Source organism: Triturus cristatus, chromosome 3_2 (genome assembly GCF_964204655.1).
Source record: "Triturus cristatus chromosome 3_2, aTriCri1.1, whole genome shotgun sequence".
Classification (NCBI taxonomy): Eukaryota; Metazoa; Chordata; class Amphibia; order Caudata; family Salamandridae; genus Triturus; species Triturus cristatus.
The window spans coordinates 310,958,972-310,986,790 of record NC_140584.1 but is presented as its reverse complement, the minus strand read 5'-3'; the positions used below and the strand labels follow the sequence as shown (position 1 = coordinate 310,986,790).

General features: G+C 43.7%; 1 protein-coding gene and 1 long non-coding RNA gene across 2 annotated transcripts in view; one reads left to right on the top strand and one right to left on the bottom strand.

Annotated features, from left to right (window-relative positions):
• The window catches only part of LOC146857246 (pancreatic secretory granule membrane major glycoprotein GP2-like), a 606,316-nt gene that overhangs the window by 542,656 nt on the left and 35,841 nt on the right, over positions 1 to 27,819 (bottom strand). The gene's annotated exons all lie outside the window — the stretch shown is intronic.
• Positions 1 to 27,819, top strand: part of LOC146857247 (uncharacterized) — a 41,984-nt gene that overhangs the window by 11,675 nt on the left and 2,490 nt on the right. Inside the window, exons 3-5 of the long non-coding RNA XR_014979882.1 lie at positions 7,496 to 7,534; positions 8,674 to 8,721; positions 25,866 to 25,940. This is a non-coding gene — a long non-coding RNA (uncharacterized LOC146857247). The remainder of the gene's footprint in view (positions 1 to 7,495; positions 7,535 to 8,673; positions 8,722 to 25,865; positions 25,941 to 27,819) is intronic.

Here is a 27,819-nt window from a genome sequence, read left to right as displayed (position 1 = left end):
ATAGTACTCTTATGGGAGCATTCAACCCACATTTGGATGACCCCAATAAGGCGGATGCGATAGAGCTCACCCAGGACCTCTAAAAGTTATAGGCCCACGCACAAGAAAGGCCATACACTAGATCCCATCTTTACTAAAAACATCGAACTGTTAATGAGCAAGCCCGTCTGCATTCCCTGGTCAGATCATTTCTTGATCCCCTTCAGTATGAGCCCTATCTTGCGAACCCTGGGCTTCAAAGCCATTAAGAGGAAAGCACGCCCCTGGGCCAAACTTCCCATAGACTCATGGATCACTGCCCTTTTCAATCTCAAACCTAAACCCAATGTAAATCTCTCTGCAGCCACAGAAAATGTTACTAGCTGGATTGAGGCTCCACTTGATATGGTCGACCCAGCTGCAATTCCAGGGAGAAAAAGACTCCATGGTACTCCCCTGAATTGCGAGTGCTTAAACAGACATGTAAAAAGCTGGAGAGGGAATGGAGGAAAGACTATCAGGATATGAGCAAACAAAAATACAGAGAGTCCATAAAAGTCTATCAAAAGGAAATACAAATAGCACAGGCCAGCTACTACGAAGGCATCATTATGGCCTCCTCAAATACTCCCAGGGCAATGTTTCGCGCCGCAAAGGAACTCCAAGAGCTCCCAAAATCTGAATTGACCCTAGAGGCCTCCCCAGAACACTAACGCACTGGCAGATTTATTCCAGGAAAAAACTAAAAAGCTTTATACTGCATTTCCAATTTCCCCTCTTCCCAGTGACCTCCTACCAATGGACAAACCCACATTCCAGTCACAACACATGCTTAAGGAATTTGCAACTCTGAATGTGGATAAGCTGGCAGACATTTTCTTTCAAGTAAAATCAGGATCCCTTCTAGAACCCGCCACCCCACACATCATACATAAAGCAGGAATTGTGATCCTCCCATTCATTTTGGAAATTGTAAATCTTTCCATCTCCACGGGACTAGTCCCCGGTCCATGGAAACACGCCATGGTCAAGCCTCTACTGAAAAAAACCTAGCCTTGACCCAGGTGACCTAGGTAACTATCGCCCAATCTCGCTGTTGCAGGTGACTGTAACATTTTTGGAGAAACACGTGAACGCTATTCGCTCTTACTTCTTAGAAACGCATGACCTCCTGCATGCCACTCAGACTGGGTTCCGACCTAAACACAGTACTTAAACTGCTCTTCTAGCTCTGGTCAAGGACTCCAAACAAATCTTGGATCGGGGAGGAGAAGTTGCCATCATCCTCCAGCACCAAAGTTCAGCCTTCGACACAGTCAACCTTACCATCCTAGTAGAGAGACTCAGAAGGCTAGGGATCCAAGATGAGGTGATCTCCTGGATACAATCATACCTAGATAACAGAACCTTTCAGGTTTTTTCAGGGGACGCAATGTCACCGACATTAGCTCCCAGCTGCGGAGTCCCGCAGGGATCCTCATTGAGCCCCACATTATTTAATGTGTATATGAGACCACTCGCTGATATCTTCCTGCCTCACAGGATTAAAATTGTCACCTATGGGGATGACACACAGTTGGTCATAACTCTTAATGGCCCCCGTAATTTCCCCCCTGACTTTGAAATATGTTTGGAGAAAGTGGCCTCCTGCATGGAGCACTCCTGCCTCAAACTTAATGGAGCCCCCTAGCCGATCTGGTCCTCTCATATGGAGCCAAGATAGTAGCATACGCCGATGACACCCAACTGGAAGTAGCCCTCAACCACCCAGATTGTAGCAAAATCGACCTTGAAGCTTGTCTGACAAAGGTGGCCATCTGGATGGACAAGTCATATCTAAAGCTCAACGGGGATAAGACCGAACTAATGATCCTCGGTAACACAGCAAGTGGCCCCTTAGATCTAAAATGGCCAGCTTGTCTGGGACCTAACCCCGAACCCAAGGATAGTATAAAGAGCCTAGGAATCTGGCTGGACAAGTCACTTAAACTTGACCATCAAGCGGTACAAGTAGCAGCCACCTGTTTTGGCATCCTAAGACAACTGAGGAAAATAGTAACTCTTCTCCCAGTTACCGCACGCAGAACTATGGTCCAAGCACTTATACTGCCTCGGCTGGACTACTGCAACGCACTTTACCTGGGCACCCCAAACTCCGTAATTAGTAAATTTCAGGTAGTACAGAACTGCGCAGCCAGACTATTACACAACATCCCCAGAAAACAATCAGCCAAACCAGCAATGAGGAATCTGCACTGGCTCCCCATCTCAGAACGAATAATGTTTGTCGGCGCGCTGAAAGTGACCATAATCCTCTGTTAATTGAGATGGACTTCAAACCAACTGGTGGGGATATTGCTATAAACAATTCCCCTAGTAGTGATTTAAGTTTAGAGCAAGGTGGGAGAAGAGTTCGATGGGCAGCCGCGAAATCTTCTATTGAAACAATGTCTAATTTATATAGAAATGTAATCCCCCTTCTCGAAAAGGCAAATTTTGCCTCTAGTGACCCATCTCATATCGATATGACTGTAATCACTGACATCCATAGTGAGATGGTCACCCTTTTAAAGGATACCTTTTATAAAGCAGGCCCCACTAAAAATAAACCATGTTCTGGAGATAACCCATGGTTCAATCGAGGATGTAGGGATGCAAAATCTACACTTCTATTGGCTATCAGCCATGGAAACAGACAGTGCATTGTTCAGGCTAGACAGGCATATAAGAAAATACTAAAGAATGCGAAATCTGAATGGGAGGCTGACCGTTGGGCTGCCATCTCATTTGCCCTTGCGGCAAAGGATTCACGGTCCTTTTGGAACCTTGTCCATACTGGGAATACAGCAGGAAGATCTGCAATCATCCCTAATATATCCGAGGAAGCTTGGTCCACTTATTTTAAAGACCTTTATTCTCTTTCTCCTTCTTGCATTAGTGAAGCCCCTCAGAGCCTTTTGGCCCCGAACCCTTTATGCCCGGCGCACTTATACACTTTGGAGGAAGTAAAGTCGGCAATTCTCAGGATTCAGCCCAATAAAGCTCCGGGTCTTGATCGCATCCCGGGCGACCTATTCAGAGAAGAACTAATAGTTTGGGCCCCCTATCTTTTGGTCTTATTTAATGCGATATTGCAGGGGTTATCTTTGCCCAACACTTGGCTTGGGGCGGAGATTATCCCAATACATAAGAAGGGCTCCCCGCTACAACCTTCAAACTACAGGCCGATTAGCCTTATTGATGTTACACAAAAAATTTATGCCAGGGTACTGTTACAACATTTGGAGGCCTGGTCTACTGATAATAACATCTTGAATCCGCTTCAGGCGGGTTTCAGGGCGAAAATCTCAACTATCGACCAACTATTCAGGTTACAAGTGATTTATTGGAAACATGTGACCTTGGGGGTAGTCTTTACCTTATATTTGTCGATTTAAAATCAGCCTTCGACATGGTGGACAGAGAACAACTATGGTCAATTTTATCAACAATGGGGGTTCCATCTTACCTATGCCACCAGCTTAAAATTCTACACACTGGTACTTTCGCTAGAGTACGCTTCGGTAAACAAGGCCAGCTAACAGGAGCCTTCCCGATTGAGAAAGGTGTTAGGCAGGGCTGTGTCCTTGCACCAACCCTATTTTCTCTCTTTCTCAACGGGCTTATCGAAGATCTTTTAGCTAAAAACGATATAGACTCCCCCAAATTGGGCGCCCGAAGATTTCCCGCCTTAATGTTTGTGGATGACACGCTTCTGCTTTCAAAATCACCAATGGGGCTGCAGCGCGTGTTAGACCAATTCTCCAATTTTTGTTCTAAAAGAAACCTGGTGGTTAACATAAATAAGACTAAGGATATGGTTTTCAATGCAAAGACAGTCAATCGCCCTCATCCAATGATGGATGGCAAACCCCTTGAAAGGGTTTCAACCTTTGAATATCTGGGTCTGACCTTGAATGACAAAATGGGTTGGGGTCCTCAAGTGGCTAAGGCTAACTTAAGATTAACTCAAGCAGCAGGGGGGTATCCTGAAAGTTCAGAAGAGCTGTTCTCTTAAACTCATTAGTCCCCCACTTGAAATCTTTAAAGTGCAAGCTAGGGCTTCATCGCTCTATGGGGCTGAACTTTGGGGTCATACATCAGTAAGCAACTTATCCATAACTGAAAATAATTTTATAAGACAACTATTGGATCTTCCAAAAAGCACTCCTTTAATCCCGCTAAGACTTGACTTAAATGTCTGTCCAATTGTTGACGCTATCACTATTCGACCGTTACTCTATTGGAAGCGTCTTTGGAGTACTCCTGAGCTGGTGACCTATAAGGAGGAGCTTAAAGTTGTCATGGCTCTAACTGGTTCTGGTGGGATTCCTTGGCTAGCATTCGTCAAACATTCACTTGCATTGACTGGTCTTGAGGAACTCTGGCTCACCCCTGAAGTTTCCTGCCCAGCTATTTCTAAGAAAGCAGTGGCGAGTGCTGCCAAGCAAATGAATTTAAGGAATCTCTTTCGCTTAGTAAAATCCTCAAGCTTAACAGATGCTTTTCTGGATGTAAAGTCCGTTTATAGCTTTGAGCCTGCGATCGATTTAATCCAACCAACACTAGCAAAAAAGCTTTATTTACAGTTCAGATATGGCACCTTGCCCCTTTTTAATTTTTCTGATAGATGGAAAGGGGGACTAGAACGCCCCTGTCCTGGTTGTTTCATTGAGGATGAAACCCCGGTCCACGTTATCCTATTCTGTCCTGCTTACACTTATATTAGGAAGATATGGATAATTCAGCTGTGCAAGAACCTGGGGATAAATCATTATTTGGCTTTTTTTAGGATACTAAAAACAGATACTGACCCACTGATTGTCTGTGCAGTAACTAAGTTCTTACATTCAATGTGGATTGCACGAAGGAACTTGATCAATAATGCTGTTTTTATCTAAGATTAAGCAAGATGAATTTTGAGAGACCATAATATTTTAACTTTTATGAATATCATTGTCATGTCAATTTTAAATTTCGAACTTATTTAAATTTTTTAAAGGAACAAATGTCTAACAACCATGTGATTACCAGAGGCTATATGTATGAAATGGATTGTTTGTTTTGTTAACTCTGTATTTTATTTGCTTTTATGGTAAATTAAAAAAAATAAATGTTTAAAGCACTCTGTATCACACACAAGACCCTCTGGAAAACAGGCCCAAAAATCTATTCCACTCTCTTCTCCTTTCACCGCCCTCTGCGCAATCTAAGATCTGCCAGTCTGTTTCTAGCCAAGGTACCAAAGATTCGAAGGGCACGATCGGGGGGATACAGGTTCTCTTACAATGCCTCTATCCTGTGGAACTCACTCCCTCTACAGCTTAGATCCACAACCAACCACCTCTCATTCAGGAAACAACTTAAGACGTGGCTCTTCCAAAAATTGGAGTAAAGGAAAAAGGAAATGTGATTGACCGCAACTAGCGCTGGGATGTCTAAGGGTAGCCATGGGCTATATCAAGAATTAATTATTAATAATAATAATAATAATAATAATAATAATAATAATAGTAATGGAGGAAAAATAGAACTCATGCCCTTAGGTAACTACTCCAACTTGGATCTTAAACAGATATGGCCCAAGTGCCTAGTCTCCCCCCCCCCCAACTCCCAGAACCAAGATAAAAAGTCTGGGTGTCTGGTTATACAATTCCTTCAAGCTTGACCACCAAGCAGTGAAGGTGGCAGGGGCCTGCTTTGGCACACTTAGTCTACTTCGAAAGGTCCTCCCTCTCCTGCCAATGGCTGCAAAAAGAATCCTGATTCAGGCTCTGGTCCTATCGCAATTGGACTATGGTAACCCCCTCTACTTAGGGGCTCCTATAGCAACATTAAGGAAGCTCCAAGTTGCCCAGAACTGTGCTGCCAGGTTGCTGCTCGGGATCCCAAAAACCCAGTCAGCCAAGTCAGCTCTAAAAACTGGCTGCCTATCCCCGAAAGAATAACATTTAAGTCTCTCTGCATTGCCCATAAGATTGTTTCAGGAACGGGTCCGGCTATCAACAGATCCCTCATTACCCCCTATCGCCCAAAGAATTACCTGCGATCGGCTAACCTCAATCTTGCAGTCGTCCCCAAAATCAGGAGAACACGAGCTGGAGGAAGATCCTTTTCCTATAATGTGGCAAACCTTTTGAACACTCTACCCCCACACCTTCGAGCTGAATCCCATCTACTTCTGTTTCACAAACATCTAAAAACCTGGTTATTCCAACAATCAGCCATATAATTCCATCCGTCTCCCCTTCAGTCGCTAGCGCTGGGATGCCCAAGAGTAGCTACATGCTCTACAAATGCTGAATAATAATAATAATATAAAAACATTCACTGCAATAAGCATACACTTCAGAAAGCCCCTTAATAGTCATAATATTACCCACAGTATCATGACGAAATAGACTCGTCAAGCAACAGGAAACTAATGCAACACACTACGGAATAAGCATGCATAATAATGAATGTGCTCCATACTCAGCATTACATTGCCACCATCAATAACCTGGAAATGGATCCTCACCTGCACTCACACATACATACGTATGTGCCCTAAGGGGAGTCTGTCCGTTGCATAAGCAATGCAATTGTACTCACATAAGCATGAAAAGCCCCTTTCTTTTGGTTTGCTGTCCCATCAGCTCTCAACAGTCACTGAAAGGTAAAGGGGCTCCACTGTTAGAACAGGGTCTTGAAAAGGGGCATACTGTTGCTTATTGTGGGATCCGGAGGAAGGTGGTGACTTAGGGCCTTATATAGAGTTTTCCAGATGAGATACTTTGTCACAAACATGGCAGATGTCCCGTCCACTGAATTAAAAGTGGATTATTGCCCATGGCACTTGTCATAGGGCGGACACTATATCCTTCATATTTTGAAGACGTCCCCTGCCTGTTAAACTCTAAATAAGGCCCTTATTCTGCCTCTTTGTATAGTTTACATCTCTTCATGGGGAGGATACAAACCCAATAGTGTTGCAGTCAGTGGAACAGTTTAGGTACAGAATTTTGGTGACACCAGCATGGGTGATGAGACATTAATCTGCCATGCAACCCACCAAGTACCTGCCCCTCGCCTGGTGTTCTATGCAATTATTTGCTATCAACAAAGCAAAGAAAGTAAATGAAAGTTCAGAGGGATCTGAAGGGACAGTTGTCTATGCTCCCTGGTCTATAACATCTAGAATACATATTGTCCAACCTGTTTCCAGGTTCACATGGTTATAGTTCCTCCCTCTTTTGTATCAGAAGTCAAAAGATCAGTGGGATTAATAGAACAATATTGACAAGATGGAGATATCCCAATCCATCTTTCCACAACCCAGCAGGTCCTCAGACTCTTACCGGCTACATTCACTGACCCACCCATCTTGATTGATAATTGTGGGATTTTGCACACACACACTTGCATTTCTGTTTCTGGCTGACTAACTGTCTTGACTGATCCACACATTCACAGATAATATACTTTTATCTTGTAGCTCCTACAACTCCGGTGGTGAACCCTACAACCAGCTCAGGTGAGTCTAACACTACATCCCAGGATCAGGTTTTAAGAGGTGAGAACAGGGTATGTGTTCAGAGGCAGCCTCGGCCTGCATTTCACAGTGCAGTGCACTCCGACTCCATCTCCATATAAACTCACTGACATGGTGATCTCCAGCACTCAGCGACAAGTCCAGCTCTTAATGAACTTTCTGATTTGTCCATCTAGGGCTATGTTTGCAGACATGCCCAGCCCAGACAGATTTAGTGGTATTGTCATGTCGAGCCCCACTGACTGACATGTTCAGCTCCAGACACACTCACTGTCTTGTTCAGCTCTAGTTACACTCATTGACATATTCAGCTCTAGACACACTCATTGACATGTCCATGTCCAGCTACACTCACTGATATGTTAAGCTCCAGCCACACTCATTGACCTGCTTTGCTGATATGCCCACACTTAGTGACGCGCGGATGTCCAACCATCCCCACTGACTTGTTCAGCTCCAAACACACTCACTGACACGTCCATGTCCAGCCACTCTCATTGGCAACTCCAGCCACACTCCCTGACATGTCCATCTACACTGACTGGCATGTTCAGCTCCAGACACTCACAAGCATGTTCATCTTCAGATACACTCACTGGCTTATCTAGCTCCACTCACGCCTACTCACATATTTGTCTCTTAATAGTCACTTTGACAAACCATTTGCAGATACACCCGCATATTGATATTCATTACCAGCCACTCACTGGCATGCCCAAGTCCAGCTGCACCCACTGAAATGTCCTTCTCAAGTCACACTCTCTGACATGTCCTTATCCATTCACACACACTGACATGTCTTAGAGCCATGCTAACTCACATGTCCAACAGCCACACTCACTGACACCAGTTAGCGACCACTCACTGACTTGTCCATAATAAGCCACATAAACGGACATGTCCAGCTTCAGCCACACTCACAGACGTGCCCATGCACAGCCACACTCACCGGCAGGTCTATTTTCAGCCACACTCACTGACCTATTTAGTAACACTCATTGAGTTGTCAATCAACACCCACTGGCATGTCCACACCAGACACACTTTGACATGTATGTGTTCTTCCACACTTTATGGCATGTCTACTTCCACACTGAGTGACCAGCATTTTTCTTTTGCAGCTGGAGGAAATGCCAGGACCCCTCTGGTTGCCTTCGTCATCAGTGCAGGTACTTTCTGATCATCCTGTCATAACTCACATAGTCAATGTTTTTGATATCAGGATTATCGTTTAATACTAACCCTCTATTTAAAAGGATAAGAGCACCTTTATTTTAACAATATTTGTGAGTGTTATATAAGAACTTAGCAAATTTACTCTCAGGCCTACTATGGCAACTTTTTCAGAGGTCTCGGAGAATAAGCAGCTACTAAACTCAGTTCACATGAATCAGAGTGTAATGTTGGCCCGGTTCTTGGTCATAAATGAACAGTCGCCACACAGTAATTAGGAGATGAGGTACAGGTCATTCTCTAACTTCAGCCACTGCCGAGCAACTTGCACTCACAACGTTACAGTTACCTCTGGGAAGCTGTAGTGGAACCTTGGTGACATTAAGGTTCTGAGGGCAGGAGCCAATCCCTACAACCATGGTTGCTGGTCCTGGGCCAATCCCCAGGGACCAAGTGCCAGCCAATACTCTGCCACCCAAGACAGGATGCCACACATCTCCCTCCTATACAATAACAAGAAGAACAAGATATTGCATGTAAGCTTAATGCTAGAACCGTTATGTAACTTGCCATCTAGGCAAAGCCACTAGGGAGATAGTAACACCAAGAGGACTTGGACAGGAGGGGAGAGAAGGGGAAAAGGAAAAGCATGGCATGATGCATACAATAGAAAAAGTTGTTCAATACCTACACAGGAAAGGCCATACAGGTTACAGGTACTTTAGAGGATTGTTACTGGGGCCGCTGGGCAGAGGAGTACAGGAACACTGGCCAGCCTCCCAGAAGAGGCAAGGGAGAGTTTCACTTAATGGCTTCAGTTAATTATAAAGTTTTTGAGATGAGTCAGATCCGAGTCATCTGCCCACTCTCCCTAACCGGCACCTTGGACTTGTCAGTGTGGCTTAATGGCTAGGGCGGTATTTTTAACCATATATCTTTCTTCTGGATCTGTGCTTATCCAGTTTGATTTATCTAAGAACTCCCATTCTATCTTTATTTGAGTCCGTCCCGTTGGTACCATCCTACCACTGTGTGGATAGACACCGATGATGAAGCATGTCACGATAAAGTGAGTGAGGCGTCTAATCCAATATCTTTGGATATCCAAGAGGTATAAGGAAGGACCCCCTTCCTCCATCTCGTTGAATATTCCAGTTGTTTTTGGGTGTGATTATTGGCTTTGGGAGAGGGCAACTGGTCTCACAGTCTCTCGCTCTCTACCTTTGTGAGAACAGCGTTTTTTTGTAAGTCAGATAGCATGGGACCATCGCAGCCGTTTTAGCATTTCAAACATTTAGGTCCTAGATCGCAGAATGGAATTCACAGGCTGTCAATTTCCAGGACACCATTAGCCATAGGTGGCAGTGCCGCTTCTCCTGGGGAGAGACATCAAAGTCTCCAAAACTTACTTGCAGTATGTAGATGCAGTGTCTTCTTCAAGCACGGGGACATTCAAAGCCTCTCCTTCACTGTGACCCAGCTCTTTCCCTTGATGCAAGTTGCAGGCAGACCCTCCTGGCAGGCTAATCAGATTTTCCCTAGATTACTAGTCTTGAATTTGCCAAGGGAAGTTGCCAGTCAGTATCCCAAACCTGGAAAACAGAGGAATCCTCAGGTCACCATTGGTGTGGGACCCTAGGAACATGGTCAAGAAAACTTGGCACATGACTACAATTTTTTGCCTCATCTGTATATTAAAGTTGCAAACAGTCCTTGTGTATACCTACAGTTCAATTCTGTGATCAGTTCTGGGCATTTGCGCACCTTTGTGATTTCCATGCAGTCTGATAGCCGTGCTCTTTGTTACAACTGTGAGCAGGAAGGCAGAGGTAGAGGGGAGTCTCCTCTCAAAACAAAAACCCAAAGACAAGTGAAGCAGCCCCACTTGACCACCTGTCAAACTGTGGGACGAAACCTCTCCCATCGTACAATGGCCCAGGTAGGGACAGAGGGAACTATCTTCAAAGGGACTCTCGGTATTCTTGTTTTTTTAGTACCAACAACACTCCTCTGACTGACGGAAAAAGCACCCATGGAATGTTCTGGGTTGCTGCAAGATACCTTTGCTGTATGGGCTCTCGCCTATGATTTCATCTTAAGTCCACCAACATATACTTGATACAAAATGGAACCACCTATGCCTGCAGCCACATGTACCACTTGCTCTTCACACACATCTTCTTCACCACACAAGCATCGCATGTGCATGCATTATCTAATGAGAAGTAGCCCTCACAACATCTATAGTATGCATGGATGAATGAAGAACCTGATTATTGGAGACTGGCATGACAATTTGAAAAACCGCTGGAGAGGCTGTTAGGTTGCTCTTGCAAACCAGGTACATGGATAAAGGCCTTTCCTGCAACTGTACTCACTTTGCTGACACCACCGTCAGTAATCTATAGCCGATAACATGACAGTAGCCACTCTGTTAAGAAAGGAAGGCGTGCCCACTCGACCACAGAGCCCCACTGTGAGTCTCACTCCATATCATGGAAAGGCCTCAGCTTGAGAGTATAATCATTGTGTGTGATGTGGTAGGGTTAAAAAATACCACAGCTTGCTTTGGGACTTCTTCTAGGTTGGGGAGCATGATCCATGCATGGGGCTTTTCTTGATCCCCTCACCTACCCTACTCCAGGACACCTAGGCTTCTATCCTTAGTCTACATTTCCTACCGTAGAACTTGTACGACAATAGAGGATTGTCCAGAGTAGTTTAGCACAATTTTGCAGGAAGAAAAATCCCAACTGCAGATTCAGTATTGCCTGCATGTAAATAATTCTCCAGTGCACAAAAGTATTTGCCAATCAGTGTTAATAGCTAGTTTTTACCGCAAATTTTATCTTCTTGAACATTTTTTAAAAAGTCATTGGGAGCAACTATTATGACGTTCTGCTTGCAATGGTGGCAAGCAAACAAGTTTTAATATTGGTAATTTAAAGCACGAGTCATTAATGTGACAAAAACACACTAGGACAGCATTCCACAAGGCAGACTTGGGTTTAAAGCAGGGGCTACAAATCTACCAGTTAAAAGGGTGTTGATAGATTTGGGGGTCTCTAGTTGGCAGAGGTAGGTACCTTTGACAAATAGGGACCCTTGCGTCTAGTCAGGGTAAGAGGGTACACTCCTAAAATAACCTCTGCTCACCCCCTTGGTAGCCTGGCACGAGCAGACAGGCTTATCTCAGAGGCAGTGTTTAAAGCATTTGTGAACACATACAGTAACCAAGTGACAACACTACAGATGGACACCACACAAGTTTTATATAAAAAATAAGTATTCTTTATATAGACTTATCACAAGACCACAAACAACAAAAATCCACAATACTGTACTTAAAATGGTAGAATTAGCTTAGTTCTCTTTAGATGTTAAATTGCGACACTTTGAGTTCAATGTACCTTAAGATGCGTAATGCAATACAGCGAAAGTGTTGCAGGGAAGGTGATGCATCGGTTCCTTACACGCAAAAACGGTGATGCGTCGGGTCCCTACTGCTGCATAGGGGATGCGTCGGTTCTTCTCTGCAAGGGGAGGTGATGTGACGGTTTCTTACTACGCTTCCGTGGCGATGCGGCACGCAACACCGTGATGCGATGCAGATCCGGTGGAAAGAAACAAAGATGGCATCTTTTCTTGATGCGACATGATGCGGACAGTGATAGGCCCTGCGACACGCTTCTCAGTGATGCGGCGGCATCTGCTGCGACGACGATCCTCTTCTCCGTTGGTGTGAGACGCTTCGGCAACGATGCGAGCCGCAACAGGCCCTGCAACATGCTTCCCGGTGATGCGGCGGCATCTGATGCGATGTCGATCCTTCTCTCCGGTGATGCGAGTTGCTTCGACAACGATGCGAGCCGCAACAGGACCTGCGACACGCTTCCCGGTGATGCGGCAGCATCTGCTGCGACGTCGATCCTCTTCTCCGGCGATGTGAGGCACTTCGGGGACCCTGCAATGACTCAACGGTTCTTCTGGGCGTGACAGGCACTGCAACATGCTTCCCGGTGATGTGGCGGCATCTGCTGCGACATCGATCCTCTTCTCCGGCGATGCGAGGCGCTTTCTCGTTGTGAAGCAACAGCGGCAGTGCGGCAACACGCTTTTTGCTTGTGAGTCGCGCTTCCAGTCCCTTGCGACACGCAGTCCTTCAGGAAGCCTCGCAAAACAGCAGGCATTTCCAAAGAACTCTCGGGGAGCTGGTGGGTGAAGTCTGTTGTCCCTGAGACTTCAGCAGGAGGCAAGCTCTTTTCTCAAGCCCTCGGAGATCCTTCACAAGTTGAATAAAGTACACAAAGTTAATTCTCTCCTCTCTTTGGCAGTCAGGCAACCACTGCAGGCCGATCCCTCAAGCTTAGGGATAGTCTCTCCTCAGTCTCTCTGGTTCCACTCCTCAGCAAAGGTTTCTTCTTGTTTCCCAAAGTGATCAAAAGTTCTTGGGTTTGGGCCCCCATATTTATACCCAGTTTCTCTTTGTTCTCTGAAGGCAGAGAGGCCTTTGCCTAGTCCAAACCAGTTCTGGTCAGTCCTGGAGCACTTTGTTGACAAGGCTCCTTCTTTCCTTTCAGAGTGCAGGCCAGAGACATCAGATGCACCACGGGAGGTGGAGCCAGCATTGTGGAGGGAAGGCACAGCTCTATTCAGGTCCCAGGTGCAACTCCTCCCACCCATCTAGCTGCAGATCTCTCTATTCAGCCCTGTGCTGACTCACCCTGTCTCCTGGAATCCCCCAGCCCCTGTCACTCAAACTCCAGACAAGGAATAAACAACATAGCGGAGGCAGGTTTGGATGGATAGACAAGAAAATACCTACTTTCTAAAAGTGGTATTTTCAAACACAGAATGTTAAAACCAACTTCACTAAAAGATGTATTTTATCATTCTGAGTTCAGTCATACTAAACTCGAATTTCCCCCATGTTCCCTGAGTCGGTTAGGATTATAAGATGTAATAATCAAACTGCCCATTCTGGCCTATGGGGAACAGGTAGCCTTGCAATAGTGAAAAACGAAAATGGCTGTAATTCACTATTAGGACGTGCCACACACACCAGGGCATGTCCTACCTTATACTTACAATGCACCCTGCCCTTGGGCCTATCATAGGGGTGTCTGATATGAAGAAAAGGGAAGGTCTAGGGACTGGCAAGTGGGTGCACTTGCCCAGTCAGCATGGCAGTACCAGACTGCACACAGGCTTTGCAATGGCAAGCCTTAGACACACTTTAACAGGCTGCTTCTGTGGGTGGCACAACCAGTGCTGCAAGCCCACTAGCAGCATTTGGATTACCAGCTCTGGGCACTCCTGGTGCACTGTACTAGGGTCTGACAGGTAAACCAAATCAGCCAATCATGGAATCACTAATCCATACATCAATTTACCAAAGGGAGCTCTTGCACTGTGGCACTGGATGGCAGTGGCACAGTGCCCAAAGCATCTAAAACCAGCAAAAACACATAAGGCAACAGCAAAAAATGGAAGGGAGGCCCACGCCAAGGTGCCAGGTCTAACACGTGTTATAAGCATTCTTCATTAGTTGCTGAGTGGATTGAATTTTGCAACCTATTTGGTACGATTGGAGACCCGGAGAGTACCTGAGCACAGGGAAGGTTGCTGCAAACCATGCCATCCAACAACCTTCTCTGTGCTCAATGTTGCCACACCTGAGAATTAGTGCGCTTCAATAGTCAAATGTAAGATCCTTCGGTACAATCGATGAATATATATTCCAGGAATCATGGCTTAGATCCCTATATTTTTGAAAGGCTGGATGAGCTTGCAGTTCCTACTTCCTGAAAGCCCTGTGTCCCGGGAGGGAATAAGGACTAGCTTCTACCTAGGTTTCCTGTGTTATGCTTAAACCGATAAATACTAGTAAAACCACACAGGATTGAAACTAGTCCTTGTGAGTGTAAGCAAAAAAACATTGATAAAGACACAATTTCTTGTACTCTCACGAAATAAATTGCCACTGAATGAAACTGAAGTGAGAGAATGTTTCGTATTTTTTAAATTCTTGCTGAAGGGGAAAAGACAATATGAGTCTTTGTATTTTTTTTTTTTTTTTATAGACGACAGCAAGAAGGAAGACTAGTCTACGGTAGTCTGTTGCATTTTTAATATTTTCTGATGCCACTAAAATGTTGTTTCTTTTTCGTTTTTGTTTTTTCCACTTTTGTGTGGTTGGTGTCGCAGTGCAGGATTTACAAGCATGTTTTCAGATATGGTTAATCTAATTTTATACTGCGGAGAACATGGAAGAATTAAAATCAGATTTGATCTTTTGCCGGTGTTTTTATTTTTGTCACTGATTGGTAAACTAGCCGGTTCTCAAGTATCCTAGCTCAAAAGTTAATAAGCTTAAAATTCATTCAGTGAGTGGTGCAAAAACCTGTTGAAAGTGTATGGTAGAGCGATGAAAGAATAACACAGCCCTTTCTACATTCCAAAACAGCATAATACCAATTTCCATAATTCGCAAACTTGCACCATTGAAAGCATAATGTCATAATAGTTCCCACAACTGGCTTTTTAATTTTTTTCAAGAAGATACAATTGCAGTGAAAACCATCCATAAAAACCTAATTCACAAATCCCATTGTCATGTGTGACACCTTCCGCCAACCCTACTTTTCAGCTCGCTGCATTTTGCATGCTGGGGATTTTGCGTCTATTCTTACAATGCCAAAAACAAAACTACAAGTTCCAGACTGCAACATGATGTTGGTTAAAAAATTCAAGACTAGCTGAAAGTGTTATACCTGACATGGAGCGACTTGGCAACTTACAATATCAACACAGTAGCAATTCCACTTACATGTAGGAATAGAAACAGTTCAGAACAAGCATTGGCATAGCCAATAGGTCTCGCCTTTGGAACCTTATAAGTATTTAGGTATGCAGTACAATATCCTTGGTGCAACAACATCAACTGTTGCATGGCTAAACACTTATAAGGTCCCAAAGGCGAGACCTATTGGCTATGCCAATGCTTGTTTAATTTAGAACATTCTACCCTTAGTGGGTGAGTGAAAGGGAGGATGGACAGATGGATTGAAAGTGTGGGTGGATGGAAGGATGGATGAGGGAAAGGATGGATGAGGGAAAGGATAATTGGAAGAACGGATGGATGAGAAACTGGTTGGTGAGTGAAAGGGAGGATGGATGGACTAATGGCTGAATGAAAGGGTGGATGAATGAAAAAGGATGGACGAGTGAAAGGGTGGATGGATGGTTGAGAGATTGGGTGGAAGGAAGAGCAAAAGGATGGATGAATGGATGGCTGAGTGAAAGAATGGGTGATGAAAGAGTGAAAAACAAAATGGCTAGATTGAGTACAAGGATGGATGACAAAGGATGAATGAAAGGACGGATGAGTGAAAGTGTGGATGAAGAGAAGGATGATTGAAAGGATGGATGGCTGGATAGATGGATGAATGGATAGGTTTGGAGATGGATGCATAGGTGTGAATATGGATGGGCAGAAGGACGGAATGGTGAAAGACTGAATTATAGTGGACTGTAGGGGCCATCTGTTGGTAATTAGCGTGGTCGCGTGGCCACACTTGTTGTCTGTTTGCAGTCTGAGAAGAGGTAGTGAGGGATTTCGCCCACAGCTTCTCTCATTTCTACATTGTCACTAACCAGCAATGTCATGATTTCGCTCTTTGTAACAGCCCTTGCCAATGCAATATTATCTACTGCTTTGACTATGCTACTATACCTGGAGCAGGTCCCCTTTCCCTTTACAGTATTAAAAGTATATTTCAGCCACAAGGTTTCCCAAACTACCATGACATGAAACAGTTATTCATTGTACTGTTCAATGTTTAGCATTTTCATAACCCTGCTCAAACTATTCAGCAAGAGGTTCTTGTGCTGTACTTGAGTTCCATCTACTGGCCATTGTCTGCAAGGTATTGGCGAAATGTTTAACTTTTAGACTCTGCCGCGTTACAAATATCTGTTAATAAATAAACTTGCGTACAGCGTCCCCCTACAAATGTTGAGCCACAATGACATTATTGAAGATAGGTCCTGTATGTGGTGTTCAATTTCCTGCTTTTTACTTTCATACCAATAGTGATGCTTAGACAACCTATGTTTATAATTTGTTGCACAGATACATCATGATTATTCTCAAATAAAAATAAAATCAGTTTAGGGGCTAGTCATGCGTGGAAGGTTTCTTGCATTCTCATATAAATAATTAAGAGGTAATCTCTTGTTTTTCATGCTCAGCAGAGATATGCAAAGGTTATTGGAGAATAGTCTTATGCTGAAACTTGATATGAAACGGATACTTCCATTCTTCGAAATTGACAAATTAACGAGAATGTATTGCTTATTGGTAATTTCAGAGGAATCTTATATTATTTTTAAATCCTAGTCACATCCATTCTTTATTACTCATTCGGGTATCCTGTCGCTTCAAGCTGTGCTTCTAATATTATAACATGTGTTTTTCTATAAAATGGACTTCTGAAATGGGATGAACAATTTTAAACCTATTGAATGGCCACTGCTCACTCACCGTCTGGTATATGTTGGATGGGCTTTCCAAAAATATTTTTCTAATTGCTCCTTACCTATATGCAATGTAACTTATAAGGTCCCAAAAATGACACCTAGTGGCTATGCCAATGTTTGTTCTCAACTTTGTATCCATTTGATCTGGAAACATGTTTTGTTAATTTAACGTCTGCTGCATAATTTGCAGATGGCGTGTGTAGAAGTGCGGCAAATTCATATTTATGGGGGACAAGCACGACTTCGGAATTGCTTTTTTGCCAGCGGCCCTGGTTATAATGGAGCCTCTAGTCTTGCAATAGAATTGACATTCGAACAGTGCCAGATTTTACAGTTCATCACGGTCTGTCAGCAGTTAAGCAGAAATACTTGATTAAATATGATTTTCACAATATGGTATCTGTCGTCTGCAAAAATGAATGTCCGTTACTATTGGAGGATTTGTCGATACACATCTAGCGTATAGTGTCTCAAAAGAGGTTGTGGGAAGGCTTTAGCACTGTGTGCAGTTAAGGAAAGCATCAGGCCTCAATGTGACGTAAATGCCAGAAGATGGAATCGGCATCTGCAGTCATTGTGCATGGATGTAGCAATCGTATGCGATTGATCACCCATATCTTTTAGATTGGGGTACACAAGGGGCATGGTACTGAACAGCCAGCCAGGTTTCACTGGCTTCTTTTTCTGTTTTTTGGTTGCATGGTAAACAAAAACAAAAAAGATAGCCCGCTGCCACTACAGGACCCCAGGCATAGAAGTGGATCCATCCATTTCAATAAGAGCACAGACTGGTAGCTGAGAATTTGGGCAATCCTTGGGCCGTTATAAAGCTATAACACTGTATGGGAAAAGGCAGAATGAGCAATGCTTATTTGATAATCGTATGACAAATCGGATTTTAGCAACAAAGCTAACAGAAGCACAAATGACCTTTTGGAATCGGTCAGCTCTTTTCAAGCACTCGTGCTTGTGGCAGCATCTAACTTGCTGGGAGAGAGCAGACCCGTGCGCGTCCATGCTAATTGGAAACAGATGGCCCCTGTACGCCGCTGCTCGCTCCCGCAAGGTGGATGCTGCCACAAGCACGAGTGCTTGAAATGAGGTGACCGATTCCAAAAGGTCATCTCCTAGAGTAACGCATGCGCACTGCCTAGGCGAGGCCTAAAAACAGTGATGGCGTGCTAAAATATTCAGGTTTTGGGTGTTTACGAATGCGTGGCCACAAATTATTCTTGTGTAACCCTGTAGTTTTAGGGATCCACAAGGTAATCTCTTTTTCACATGGTTAATCACCGCTACAAATGCTAATATAGTTACTATGAATTAATTAAATGATAACTTTATCAAACGCATGCTACTCGCGACCTTCATATGTGCCCAATGCAAAAACAACAGTTGGACAGAATGCAGAACAATATCATACATTCACCCCAGTACAGAGATCAGGGCCTAAGTCCATCGTTTTTTTGCTCACCATGCCATTTCAGTTTGAACCCAGCCATATGCAAATCAGTCGTGACCCTGTGCCCCATGGGAGCAGTCCAGCCCGAACTGCCAAGCGAGGTCCTCCCTGGACTGGAAATAAGCATCCTGGGACCGGTTTCGGGGTTTCACCCCTCTTCAGCCAGGATAGCTTGATTCCAGTGGCATGGAGAGCACCGGACCCACGTCTGGGCATACCCGTCCCACCCGTTGTGACAAATGCAAAAACAACAGCTGATGGATAGAATGCAGAACAATATCATACATTCACCCCAGTACAGAGATCTGGGCCTAAATCCATAGTTTGTTTGCTCACCATGCCAATCCAGTTTGAACCCAGCCATATGCAAATCAGTCTTGACCCTGTGCCTTATGGGAACAGTCCAGCCCGAACTGCCAAGCCAGGTCCTCCCTGGACTGGAAACAAGCATCCTAGGACCATTTTCGGGGTTTCACCCCTCTTCAGCCAGGATTGCTTGATTCCAGTGGCATGGACAGCACGGGACCCACTTCCCCTTTGGTTTTGCTTTGTTCGCCCTAAGTTGACAGGGTATGCCCAGACGTGGGTCCCTTGCTCACTTTGCCACTGGATTCAAGCTAGCCTGGCTGATGACAGCTGATTAGCCAGAAACCGGTCCCAGGATGCTGGTTTCCGGTCCAGGGAAGGCATGGCTTGGCAGTTCGGGCTGGACTGTTTCCATGAGGCACAGGGTCAGGCTGATTTGCATATGGCCATGCCTGAACTGGGGTGGCGGAGTGAGCTAAAGAATGATGATAGATTAAACCCAGATTAGTTGACTGGGGGTGAGTACTTGCAATGTTCAACACTCCGTCCATCATCCCCTTTGGTTTTGCCTTCAAATGTGCTCAAGCATTGATTTTGTATACAATATTCAAATATAACAAAAAAGTGAGCCATCACAAGTTGTGTAAGCCATACAGAATCCTGACAGAATTTGAGTATGACGGGGACTGTAAGCATGTCAGTGAGTGTGCGAGTCAGTCATTGAATGTGAAAGTGTGCTGTTTGAATGAGATAGATTCATGTAATAAAAATAAGCTTTGGCAAAGACAATAAGTCTCGCCTATGAGAGCTCATGACTTTGGCAATGTTTTGTAGCCATGGTGTACAGCAGTGTGGATGCATTGCAGTGTGGCTGAAGCTTATTTTAAGAAGCGCTATGACACAGCCAGGGCTAATGCGCTTTTTTCTTAAGTACATTAGCGCTGGATGCATCATAGTCCTTTTTAGGTCTTGCCTGACCCAGCGCATGCGCTGGTCTGTCGAGACTTATTGAGAGGGCTCCAAAGTGCTACCAGGCCAGCCTAGAGCTACAGTGCATGTGCGCAGGCGCGCGCCGCGCTTTACCGCGATAACTTTCACTTTTGTGGCCGAGCGGCCGCTTTGATGTGTGATCGTGATCGCGATCACTTTCACTTTCGCGGCCGCAGGGCCGCTTTGCATAGCCAATAGGTCTCGCTTTTGGGACCTTATAAGTATTTAGTTATGCAACTGTTGCATGGCTAAACACTTATAAGGTCCCAAAGGCGAGACCTATTGGCTATGCCAATGCTTGTTTAAGAATGACTTGTAGCAATGCTGCGCAAGACATTCATAGAGCAAATACCCTCAATAGCAAGCAGACCCCCCAGGATATTGCGGCATAGGTTTGCAAATTTAGCGGCACAAAAATGGAAATTTAGCGGCACAAAAATGGAAATTTAGCGGCATTTTTGCGGCACTTTATTTTACTCGTAATCATTCCTTTACAGCCTTAAATCACCCAGGGGTGTTCTAGCACCCATGTATGCACCCCTGCCGGGGCATTGCTGCCTCCTGGACCCGTCCATTTTAAAAATCAGTAATTTCTATCACCCTTTTTAACATTGAAAATATATTGATAATACAAATATGACCCATACAGGAAGTTCTGCTTTGCTGCTAGAATGCTTTACTAGAAAGTAATGCAGTGAATTAAGCGTGGCAATTTAAGTGACACTTTGTGAGTGAACAAAGGCAAGGAAATCCATTAAAAAATCTATCCTCTTATCTGAAACCCTATGGTCTGAAAGGACCTTAAAATATCCCCAGCAGTTCTGAAGCGCTGCTGCAGGGTACATAGCTGACAAGGTTTCAGATTGCTTATGTGTGACATTTTCATAAATTCAGTGTAAATATGAGTGACTTTCAACGGTTATGAGTGACAGTTTCTCCTGAACAAAATCTAACAATGAAGTCTAGGGAAACAAATAAATATCAGAAATACCCTCATTTGAGCAATTAGAAACTCTAAGAATATCTTGAAACTGCAGCAAAGTACCAGAAATGGAAGGACACTAGCCTAGTGCCTTTGTAACCTGATTCTCGTACTTTGCAGCAGGCATAATAATCTTCTGCCCTATTTTATCATGACAAAATGCTGATCTTGCAACTGCGGGAGCATTATTCAGCAGTTAACTTGACATTTTTATTGTTGCATGAAAACTCCTGGACACAAAAGGAATTCAGCGCCGTGCTGCATAAGTTCCACAAGCAAACAAAAGGATCTCTATGAGAAAAACAATAACTCACAGTTATCCTCATAAAATATGGTTTTGCAGATATGCATGCTACATGTGATCACAATTACTACAGACCATAAAAGACCCACAGAGGCCAGCTCCAGAGTTTTCCTTTCTTGATGGTGCACCTACATTTTTAAGTTCCTCCTCAGGCTCCACAATCCATCCTCACCCTGTCCCCTTATTTCATTACCTTCCGATCCTCAATTTTTTACCCCAAAGATTTGCACTCGTGCCTGAGTAACTATCCTTGTGAGGGAACTGCTCCAAAAAAACTTGAGTCTCCGCCACCCACTAAGAGTTTCTCCTGTGCACTCAATGGTTAATTTAGAAATGGATCATTTAGTGTTTCTCTGTATGGTTCTAACCACCTCTTCCCCCCCCTAACTGAAGACTGTCCCGGCTGGGTATATGGTGCCTCAAAGCATTTTCACTTACACTATTTGCTTTTTGCTTTGAGCTGTTTACCAGGAGGGTGGTGTCTGTATGCCTTTTATCATTTAATAATTTATTAAAATATTTGTATTATATAGCGCTGAGCTTGTAGTCTGTTGACCAGTCTAGAGAAGTTAGTTACAACGAAGCATGGCTGCGTTGTTAGCAGATTTGACGTGTGGTTGACAGTATCAAAATAAAAATTGCATTTGTTTAAAAAGATTCAGGAAAGGAGCACACTTTACATGTAATGGGTCTGTACGGTTGGTAACCTCGACAGCACCCAAAAGACGAATTTGCTCCCGATGTGGGATGCTGTTATTGGCTGACTGTGTGAAGGTTGTTTGTCTGCTTTGTAAATTGAGTGAAAATGACATGAATTAGAAACAACGGCCATGTTTATTTGCCTGTTTTTGTGTGGTCTTTGGGGAACAACTGTTGCTAGTTTTTATTATTCTCGTGTTGTTTGCGCATTAGGAGCTATTAATTTACTTTGCCCTCACTGTACAGCCTTGCTATCAGCTCAGGTAATAATTGGGCAATTAACATCGCTTAACACCTTCTATGCAGGATGTTAACCACGGTTAACATTCTGAGCAGCGGGCATTATAACAAATAGTAGTTGAAGGCTCCATTGCTCATGACAGTTTCTCGGAGTTTTCTGAAGAACAGGTGATGTGACGGAAGATGACGGATCGCTGACCACTCTCTGACCCACAGACATGGACAGAAGCCCAAATAAACAAAACACTTCTTTCAGGTCAATCAGCCGTCTCCTAATCCTGCTTTCTGACAAGGCAAGAGTTTGCTGAGCCACCACAATAAAAGCAGTGTTACACGAAGAATAAAATCAACAAAAGGCAGTAAGTACGGCATGGAGCGTGCTCACCAGGCACTCGTCAATCAGCCCACCTGCACTTGTACATTTCTTAAGCAACCTTCCCCAGGCCTAGATATTAATGCCAAGAAATGCCCAGGCGGCAGGAAACAGATAACATCCTTCCGCAGCCTGAGCCGACCTACACTCTCGCTGAGCCAATGGCGTCATCATGAGAGTAAAGGTCCTGTTCACGTGGGACTGATCGGAGCGAGGCACCAGTAGCTGCATTTGCACATCAAAGAAGCCACGGCTAGGAGGAAGCAGGTATTGACGGCTGGACGGCGGCACGTAGTGACGTGTGCGCAAACAGACAATAAAAGGGCATACTTTGTTTTGATGACACTTTTTTATAATTATCGCGGCAATAATTGTAAATATCGCGGCCATCGCGATAGTCAGCCGATTTCGCGATTTTTTCGTGAATCGCGAAATCGCGAAAAGCTGGAGGGTCTGAGCAAGGCCTATTGGCATTGCCAATGCTCGTTAGGTCTCAACACAACATCCCTGTGATTCTGAGCAGATCCGTTAATCTCCCCAAGGGTAAGAAAACAATCACATTTGGGGAAAAATCCTATCACATAAAGAAGGCAACTGTGCCCATATCCATGTCTTACTGAAAATACATTTGGAAGCAGGTACCATCTGTTGTCACAAAAACATACATTTCAAAGCCGAAAGGGGCTTCTTTGAAGTGGGTGTGGCATAGTAAAACATAGCTACAAAGGACTAGAGTTTCAACAAGGACAACAGTGAAGAAACAAACATAAAAGTAGTACCTCAATCACAGCGTCATCAGTGGAAGGACAACAATGAAGCTGAAACAATCAGTACTTAGCCCATGCTCCAGCTGAACGAAGAGGAAGTGAACCAAGTACATGCTGGCCAATTATAAGGTAGCAAATAAGAGTGACATTGAAGCCAACAAATGATAAGCAGTGAATGAGCTGCAAGCCCCTTGTTGTACACAATATCTCTAGCAAGCTAGAGCTCATGCAGCGAATGCGTTGTCACAGCCAAAACCTAAAAAGACCCTATTTCCATCACATAGTACTAAAGGAGAGATCACAGCATAGTTTGCAACATTCCTCCTTTAACGTATGCATGATGACATAATGCGTGCTCCAATAACCGCAATGTGCTTTGTAAACACTAGAAAACACATATTTGTGTGATTATTGTTATATGGGAGGCAGCTGTATAAACACTGATTTCCAAAAATATGGAAAAATTGCACTGGACCCACAAAACCTAAACACTCGAAACAGAAAACCCTACTCATACCTAATCATGAAGAGAAGCGCACATCAGTGTTTTGGATTTGAGGGATGTAAATAACTATATAGCAGTCAATAAGATCGACTTACACATAAATCGACTCCGCTATGTCGACTACCAAATTATTGTCAAGCTAATATATATATATATGCACATATATACTGACGCGATGATTATCAATTTTTTTTTATTGAGTTATATATAAAAAAAATACCCTTTCAGGCATAATATTTTAAATATATATATATATATGAGAGAGATAGATGGAGGAATAGATGTACTATTCTTAACTGCACATCTATTTAGTTTGATGATATTCTGGTTGTCGAAATTGTGGAGTCTATGTAAGTGCAGCTCGATAGTAAAACTTCGATACCACACCAGAATACTGAGTTGAGGTTACCAGATGACTTAGTGGCATCATAGATACCCAATCAATTCTAGTTCTTTCCCCTGAACCTTCCCTAATGTAGAAAATGTGTCCAAAAGTAGTCCAACTGAGGTGAACAAATATCAGATCGCTTATAGAGGAGTGAAGTGTTAGATATAAGACCAGAATTTAAACACAGCGTCCCATATGGCATGGGGTCACATTGAAACAATAGCATGGGGTTCAACGTGAGAACAGTGTCTCAAAAGATGAGCAGCAACTTTCCACAAAGGCTGCACAATGTCGTTTATACATGATGGAAGCTCTCCATATAGTGTGCTTCTGAAGTCCAAACAAGCATCAAAAGGGCATATGTTTATAAAATTTGTTCAAATCTCCTGTTCGCTCTTAGATTGAAAACACCTCTCTTGCCTGGCCTCATATGTTAAGGGTTTATAAAAAACATCAACCATTTCACCAGTTAATCAGAACCTATCTTTCATCAACATAAATAACATACAGTTAAGACCAGAAACAAGGTTTCCCACATGTTGCACCCTACTCCGAAACTATTTTATCACACATCACTTTCATTTCATTACATAAAAAACGAAATAAAAAAATGTCCATATTCCAAAAACTGGCCAATTCCTTCCTCCGTTAAATCAATTATTTATAACACTTTATACAACCCCCAGTTTTTAGACTCATAACTAACATTCGCCAGTTTGCAAGCCACTAAAATGTCAGTTTAGAAAGAAGATGAGTGACATCTTCTTTGTTTAAACAAAAGGGCTAAACCAACATTTAGTCTGACATACTAACGGATACAACTGTGTACAACACGCTGGATAGTTTTTACGGATGTTTGTTTTCAGTGTGAGAAAGAAAACAACAAAAATCTCTTTTGAATGCCAAGTTTCCTGCATAACTTAGATTTCTCACTTCTTTCAGTCTTATTTGAAATACCTTTGGGAATGCATCAATACTCATGGGTCATTGGTAGCAAGGATAGTGTAAGGAGCACCAAAGAGGAAGTCAGGGCCAGGAGGGACCCGGGGGAGTAGCTGGTACCCCTGGTGACACCCCTAGAGGACCTCCATGGTTGGCCACCTCAGCCTGGCAGTCATAAGAACCAGAGTACTGTCTCAGTGGTTGTGATGATGAGGGTATGTTTCAGTGTGTTTTGAGAATGATGGCAACACACCCGATGGTCCTTCTCAATAAGATCATCCAGTGGTAGTACAAACATTTTGAATAAACGTGGTGATGGTGCTAAACCTTTAAGAGCCAGACACAGTTGCAGACCATTTCTACACACATAGTAGCAGGTTCATGTTGGGTCTTCTGCTGTTGAAATATACGCTGAAGCAAAGAAAGTTTCCATTCTAGACCTTCTGTTATTTATATTTAATGAATTGCTCCAAGGCCACCAACTGAAGTAAGGCAAAATGCTCAATTGGAGATGGTCTGGAGTGTCCCGTAGAGTTCTGAAGACTTCCGGTAGCACTAAAACCTGGCAAAGGTAACAGATCAAGCCTCTCATTGCACAAGTAGATAATTTGGAGTGTTCTAATGTATCTTTTTGGTTTTAGGTCTTGCCTACTTCACCCACGTTGTTGGCCTGGATCTGTGAGGATTGAATGCTAGGAGCTACAGAGCTCCAGCAGGTATGGAAGGCTTAAATATATTGGGGGAATTATCTGTTGAATCAAGTATCCTGTTGGCTCAAGTACAAATATGGCTCTGAGGAATGAGGATTAGAACCTTGCCTGCAACTTTCCAGCCATTAAAACTTCCCAACAGCCGGCATCTCGTCCTGACCACCTTCCAACATACGGTATCTGAGTCCTACCCACCTCCAAACATACCTTATACCTACCCTAACCAGCCAACAACATCCAACGCCTAAATCTTGACCACCTCCCACCCAATATCACCTCAGTCCCGATCACCTCCCAACATCTCATCCCTGACCATTTTCCAACATCAAGCATCTGACACCTGATCACGTGCCAACATACAGCATCACAAAGCTGATAACTTCCCAACAAACAGTATCTCAGTTCTGCCAACCTTGCAGCATTAAGCATCAGCACTGACCGCCTCTCAACATACAGCATCTCATCCAAGACTACCTTCCAAATTACATTGAATCTATCCTTGTCAGCTCCCAATGTCCAGCATCTAACCATTTTACCTCCCAACGTACAGCATCTCTTCACTGACCACATCCAACATACGAATGTAGAAAAGTGATACAGTGCACACCAATATTCTCGTCTATGCCATAAATCATCCAGTTCAAACTTCTTGCGTGCAGCCTAGACAACGTGATCCACCCTGGTATCACGGATTCAAATGACGTACTTAATGAAGCGCAATTACACTCCTTTGCCAGGCGCACAGCGATAACAGGATTCTCCTGAAAATGTTTCTTCCATTTTTACAATTCAAAAAATCTTTAATCCAACTTTTCAAATGAGTTTCATCACTTCAGTTTATTGTTCTTATCAATTGCACACGTGCGATGTTGGTGTTTTCATTGTTTCTAATGTAACAGATATGCCCATCCGGACCTTTTTCTGGGCACGATAGAATTCACCACACATCCTTGGTCATGATAAACAATGTACCCAATGCATTTCGAGCCTTTGGCGGCTCTTCGTCAGGGGTTTACTACGAATAAAAAACAATACCAATGGATTAATACTTCAAGCTCCCATTGTCTTCACAAACAGTAACATAAAAGATGCAAATGCAATGTAATCCTATCGCAACCTGCCTCGCATAGCGTTTTTCCCTCTAGAATCTTCACTTTGCAGTTACCGTGAAAGAGCCTGTATCCTACTCTCTCTTCCTTCACCATGTTAACTTTCATATTCTTCGATACATTGTTTAACATGACCAAGGATGTGTGGTGAATTCTATCGTGCCCAGAAAAAGGCCCGGATGGGCATATCTGTTGCATTAGAAACAATTAAAACACCAACATCGCACGTGTGCAATTGATAAGAACAATAAACTGAAGTGATGAAACTCATTTGAAAAGTTGGATTAAAGATTTTTTGAATTGTAAAAATGGAAGAAACATTTTCAGGAGAATCCTGTTATCGCTGTGCGCCTGGCAAAGGAGTGTAATTGCGCTTCATTAAGTACATCCAACATACAGCATCTCAGCCCTAACAACCTACACATACACGTCGTCACAGCCCTGACAAGCCTCAACATACAATGTCATAGCCCAGACTAGCCCCAACACTGAGCTTCCTAGCCATGACCAGCTGTCATCATACAGTGTGTGAGCCCTGACCAACTTCCAACTTACTGCAACTTGGCAAATTGCAACTCCCCATGTGGCTTTTTAGTCCTGACCAACCCTCATCTTAATGCATCCCAGACATTTGCTGATATGTAAATACAGTGCCACACCACAGAACAGCTCCAATATACAGCATTCCGGATCTGTGAAAGTATGGACATGCAGCATCTCAGCCGTGTCATAAACCCAACATACTGCGTCTCAGTCTCAAACGGCTTGCAACAAAC